We start from the raw sequence: 6,747 nt of genomic DNA, 5'->3' as shown, positions 1-6,747 counted from the left end.
GAAGTCTGCTCTCTGGAAACAATGTAAGTGTGTGAGAGGGTCTAATCCTGAAATCTAAAATAACAGCAAGTGGTTTTGATGGTTATATTTACCCTAAAGGATGGCCTTATGCCTTCTTACAAAACTAAGCTGACTTGTACATGATGGTCTCCGAGGTTCCTTAGCCACGTTTTAAAATAATTCTTGTTTTTCTGACTAATGTCAAGTGTATGATCTTGCACAATATGTGATCTTGTTTTCAGAGGATGACAAGAACAGAAATAGGGTTCGTTAAAGTCCGATTATCTTTTAAACAAGGTTTGATTTGTCTCTATCAAATTTAGTAAATACTGTGTGCTTTTTAATTCTAATTTATTTTTGCCAGGTTCTTGAATCCCTTTATGTATGTTTTGTAGAAACTTTTGGCTTCTCTAGAGGAGTATTTTCCTGATGTAGTTAAACTCACTTTCTTTCGTCCATTCAAACATTTAGAAATTTCAACTCCTATCTTACAGTGTTAAATATTTTTGTAGACAATCACCACAAAGCTCAGAGTGTGTTTGCACAATTTAGAGGGTGCTCCTGTTACTTTAGCAATGTGTTGATTATTTTATAAAATTGGGAAACCATATCCAGAGTTGTGTTTAATAGGTAGGAAAGGGGATTGGATCCTGCAAGGGTCAGTTTAAGGTATGGTCTCCCGACAGATGGGGAAGCCAGATTGGTGTTCCATACTCTTTTAAATCCATGATGATTTGATTTAAAGTTTTATGGAAGAGAATAAAGGGAAAGTTATGCGTTGTATAAGACAGTGTGTATCTCTGGACGTGCTTATGTGCATGCAGATCCACCCAATGACCCTGCAAACCATTCCTGTGCTACCCTAAGTACTGTACTCCTGGAATGTTCTGCAGTTGAGCAAAGTGGAAAGAACCCCGTGAACAGGAACGTGTCAGCAGAGGGTAAAGCCTCCTGACATTCGGCGCCCTTGGAAAACTTGTTTTGTCTGTCCCCAGAGTTGCCGGGTTAAGCACAAAGGACATTTTAGAACCTCCTCGGCATCCTTTGTAAGGAGGTTCTCTTTGTACCAGATTGCACTCTAGCCCTTCTCAAGTTGGGCCAGTCAAGGCGAGACAAGAAAAGAAGACGAGTAAACTATCTGTATGGTAAGTGAAGAGGTGAATGTGGCTGAACAAGCAATAATGAATTTAATAACCCTAGTAATTTTGGATGATCTTAAATGTTAGCAAGCTTGGCTCGGCTTTGTCAAAGTGTACAGTCCCTAGGCTGTCCCCAGCAATAGCAGGAGCTTTGACTAACCCACTTTAAGTTGCTGTGCAGCCTTTAACAAGCTGGTCACCTCCCTGTGCCTGGATGTCCTCCTGTCAAACAAAGCGTGATTTCTAGATACTTTATAGATTAGGAAAGTCTGTGATCTCACGACACCTCATTCTAACGTCTTACTCACTCCTCAAAGTCCTATGAATTTCTTAGGGACTGGGTGGAACGTGAGGTAGCCATCGTCCTAAGCCGTGTAACACTAGGATGTTTTCTTTTTCTCTTCCTCCATTTCTCTTAGTTCTTCCTTTTCCCCCTCTTTTCCTCCTCCCTCCCTCCTCACCTCACTCCTCCCCTCTCCCTTTCTTGGTCCTGTCTCTTTCCCTCTAAACTCCTCTCTCCCTTTTTCGTCAATAAGTTCTTTTCAAGTCAAGTTTGACTTTAGAAACAAGGTTCAAATTGTCTTTCTTTCACAAAACTGTTTATTTCTACTTTCTTTTCTGAGAATTAATGCACTGAGGTCTGCGTGACATACTGATGTATACTCGGTTTTGTATTTCACTTACTTGGCCCTAGGCATGTGTGTGTAGAAAGGACCCTGAAAGTTATGGGTGTGATGCAGGTGTGTACAGATTACCCATGTAATTTTTAAAGTAAGGGAATTATGTATCTTATATCCTACATTGATGGTAATTAAGCAGGATTCATCCTAAAGTGTGAAACTAACTATTTCATTTAAAAATAAAACAAGAAAATTCACAAATGACAGTTCATTTCAATGTGGCAAGATATTAAAGAACTTGATTTTTAAAAATGGGGGTGGGGAGAGTACACCAATTTTCTCTTAAGAAATTATTGTTTTGTTAAACAGTATGGAAAGATAAAAGTCCAAAATTATTTCATTAAAAATACATATCTGACAACATAGTCAGGTTAGCAACTTTTTGAAACTTAAGTGAAATAAAAATATTTCATGGAAAATTTTCTTTATGATGTGACCTGTGTACTCTCAGAACTATTTATTTCTAGGTAAGTCCCTTAGTTAAATAAAACAGGTAATGAAGTTACCAAACCCATTGATGATTCTAGTGCTTCTTGATATGCTTAAACCAAATTGTGAATAAACTTCATTTGAGCATCTTTATTGCAAGTACTGAAAGAAGCTAAATGAATTTCAGAGTTTATATTTGTAGCATTTCAGAGTTTACATTTGTACAATGTAGGATTGTAGTGATTTTGGTTTATTTTATTATTATTACATGAAATAAAAATACATATTGGCCAGATAGCTGGATGGCATAAAAAATTACAGGCTAATAGTATTCTTTACTATTGGCAATATATACATTGATATATATTTTTAAAACTCAAATATACTCTAAGTTGGATAAGTGACCATTTCATGACAATAATCACTTAAGTTTTTTCATCCTATTTCAGATCTGGTAGTGGTATAACAGCTTTTAAATGTCAGATAGAATATTCATTTCTTTCTCAATTTTTACCAGCAGGAAATATCTGTATATGTGTCTTACTATTCTGGAGTGTGAATATTTATTTTATTTGTTATTGAACTTACAGAGTGAACTTTGTACTCTGATGTGCTCCATGCAGAGTATAAAGTTAATTCTCCAAATCTCATTAAACTGGGTAGATATCCTGGCTTTTAAGGCAGCAAGTCTGGTGTAAGTAAATAATTTTTCTGATTATAGTGATGTATCCTTCTATAACAAAAATGATTTGGTACTAAAGACCTATTTCAATGCAAAATTTAATGGTGACAGATAACATTTGGTGGCTCTCAAATCCTTGATTATAAAGTTACTAGGCAGCTTCAGGGGTAATCTTTTGGTAGCTTTTGGTTTTCATCTAGTATATCTGATAACCAGAGATGTTCAATTTCGTATGACTTAGTTAATAGCTCTAGGGGTTAATCAGACTCTCTTATTGCATAATTAAAAAGATAAAATTGCAACTCAGACATAGATATGGCTCTCTCAGTTTTGTGTATGTTTTCACATGTCTTTGTCTCTATTCCAAAGCATTTTAAATTTTCTCTGTATTTTAAGGGAGGAATGGGACGACTTAACATTGAGAGGAGCTTATCAGAAGGAGCAGCAAGGGAATAAAGTGTTTCTCATGGTTAGATGTAAAATGCAGAGCTACACATTTGGAAGATAGGACAGAATTTAGAGAAGCTGATTGTGCCAGGTATTTGGCAAAGGAGACAAATTTAAGGCTTTCCGGAGGAAACTCTTTATCGGTGGACAGAAATTCGAGTGCCCTGCAAGCAAAGAAGGAAGCAAAAAAAAAAAAAGGTAAATAAGGAAGTGAAAAATTGAGTGTATTGTGGTTGGAAGAGATGTGGGATCATGTTGCAAAGGAAAATTGTGGTGAGTGAGTGAAATAATACCAAGTGTAAGAGCACTGGGACGAATTCCAAAAGAGTTGGCATAGGTATTGCTATGTTACTGTGAAGTGATTAAGAAATTTGGATCAATGGAGGGATACAGAGAAAAAGGAATGCTCTTGGCTCTCGATTTCACTGGCTGACAAGTGTTAAAAATATAATTATCTTAAATGAAGTGGATATTATGGCACCAGAGTTAGATTGTCTTATTCGAATGAGGATTTCTAGAGTAGTGTAATGGGGATTTTCTGTCTAATAGCTGTTGATAAACAAGTATCTATGAAAATTGTGTGGCTATCTATAATGATTGCTAGTGAATTGCCTTAATTTACCACTCCCAATTTTTGTTTTTTGTTTTTGGGTTGTTTTTTTTTTTTTTTTTTTTTTGATCTACCAGCCCGCACTCCATTTATCTGTATTATTCCGAAAGTCATAGGAAATGGGATGGGAAGACTGAATTGAAGAGGTCAATTTGATTAAATCGTTTTCAACTTTCTAGGAAGTAAATGTAAAGTTCTCACCCTGGGTGGCACAACACCAAATGATTTCTTGAAACCACTTCTCTTCACTTTTCCTCTATCAAGCATTTGGTCCAGAGCGGTAAGTTTAGGTCTCCCAAGTGTTTAGATAATGTTCATGTTCTGTTGGACGTGAACCTTTCCATGAATCATGTCACTAATTAACAACAGCACTTGTAAGAACTTCACCTCCACACTGTTTGGAATTCAGTGCATTATCTGTGTGCCTTTCCGATTGGCAAAGCTGCTCACATACAGGCATAATACTTGACATCAGAAGTGAAAACAACCTCGTCTCCCAGAAGAGAACAAATCATATGTTCAGACATGGTCTCTGGCATCTTTATGATGTGTGTGTTAAGTGTGAATCTGGTAATTTAAGGTGTGTGACTCCTACTCCCATCCAGCTGTCTGGCTGTGTGCTTAGAAGAATACCAACAGATTTAGACTAACAACAATCCTTCCCTGGAGTCCCCCTTCCCTACCTCTCCCTGCAGGAATCCACAGGGTGTTCCCTTGATTGCTGTTGTTAACCTCTCTTGTAGTATTATATTTCTTGTTCAAAGTGCTTTTTGTGGCATGTGAGTACATTTAAGAGATGTGAAAGCTCTAAAAATGACTTTACTTTTAAACTTTCTCGTTTAAATTATTAAGAAGAAAACAGTTTCATAGGCTATTTTGTGTGTGTGTGTGTGTGTGTGTGTGTGTGTAAGCAAAGCTCTTTAAAAATCTTTAATATTTATCCAGGGTTGTGACTGAGTGATACATTGGTTATAATGATACATCAGTATATTTTCCAGATCATTTTCATAATATGTTAATAATATTCAGGATATTCATGTAAAGTGATAGACTGAAATGATTCATTTGAGAAACATTCTTGATTTTGTACACGACAGTCTTCACTCCTCAGATAACATGGAAGATAAAATTAGGGACACATTTGAAAGTCTAGGGCCTTGGTGTGTGTTACACTTTATGGGGGCAAGACATGATTGCTAGAGGGACTTTGCCTAACAATTGCAAATGAATCCCCAACAATAAAACAAAAACAAAAACAGTTAAACATGGAGTTACTACATGATCTAGTAATTCCATTCCCAGGTATATGATCATATGAAAATGTATGTCTACACAAAAACTTGTATACAAATGTTCATAGCATATTATTCATACTAGCCAAAAAGTAAAAACAACCCAAAATGTCCATCAATTGATGAATGGGTAAACAAGAAGTGGTATATCCATACAGTGAAATATTTGGCCGTAAATAGGAAAGTACTAATACCTGCCACAACATGGTTGAATCTTGAAACCTTATGCTAAGTGAAAGAAGCCAGCCACAAAGACCAAATATTGTGTGTTTCCACTTATATCAAATGTCCAGAATAGATAAGTCTACAGAGACAGAAAGTAAATTAACGCCTGCCTAGGACTGGGGTTGAGGGAAATGGGGTTTGAGGGTGTGAGTTGATGGTTAAGGGGTGCAGGGTTTCTTTTTGAAGTAATGAAAATGTTTAAAGTTGAGTATGATGAGGGATGCTCTACTCTGTGAATATATTAAAAGCCATTAAATTGTACTCATACAAAACAAAACAAGAAGTTCTTAGCACTGTCTATGAAGTATTCCCGCCAACAAACAGAGCCTGAAGCTGATTGAGCCTCAAGATTTAACTATTGGTTTGTAGAAAGTATGAGAGAGAGAGAGAGAAAGAGAGGGATGCTAGTTGCATCTCTCAATACCACAGAGATACAACTAGCAATATCCCGGATGCGGAAAATTCGAAGTGACAAATGCCTTTTTATAAATACATACATGAAGGTTATGAGAGAGAGAGAGAGAGAAGACAGAGGGGAGATGGACAGACAGATGGGGGGTGTGTAGAAAAAATAAATTTAAGAGACATATTAACCCAATGCAAAGTATTTACCTCATTTGGCTCCTATTTGAACAAATCAACAACTAAAAACATTCATAAAGCAAATATGGAAATTTGAATGCTGAAAATTTAATGTTTTTAAGAAATTATTCATTTTGTAATGCGAGGCAATGGTATTATAGTTATGTTTAAAGAGCTATTTACTGGAATGTTTATGGATGAAGTTGTATGATGTCTTGGCTTTGCTTAAAAATAACCCAGTAGGGGAGCAGGTAAATGAATAGGGTTAGATCTGAGATATGCCTGGTACATGAGCGGATAATTGCTGGGACTAGGTGATATGTACCTGACAGTTCATTATACTATCATTTCAACTTTTATGTATGTTTGAAATTTTCCATTATAAAGAATTAAAAAATATGTACAGGATAGGGATGGAAGAACAATGGACTGCTAAGAAATTTTGACGGCTAAAAATGTAAAAAATAATAATAAAAGTGGTAGTCAAGCAAAAAAAAAAAAAAAGAAAGTCTAGTTAAAGCTCTGACAATTCATCTAAAGTATCTGTTTTGGTAAACTTTGGATTGCACACAGTTTTTTCAAAGTGTAAAGTGAATAGCTCTAGTGGAACATTTGATAACTTGAGTTAATATCCAGGTAGACATTTTTAATAGAGATTTTA

Source organism: Nycticebus coucang, chromosome 8 (assembly GCF_027406575.1).
Source record: "Nycticebus coucang isolate mNycCou1 chromosome 8, mNycCou1.pri, whole genome shotgun sequence".
NCBI classification, from domain to species: Eukaryota; Metazoa; Chordata; class Mammalia; order Primates; family Lorisidae; genus Nycticebus; species Nycticebus coucang.
Note: the sequence above shows the minus strand (reverse complement) of the source record.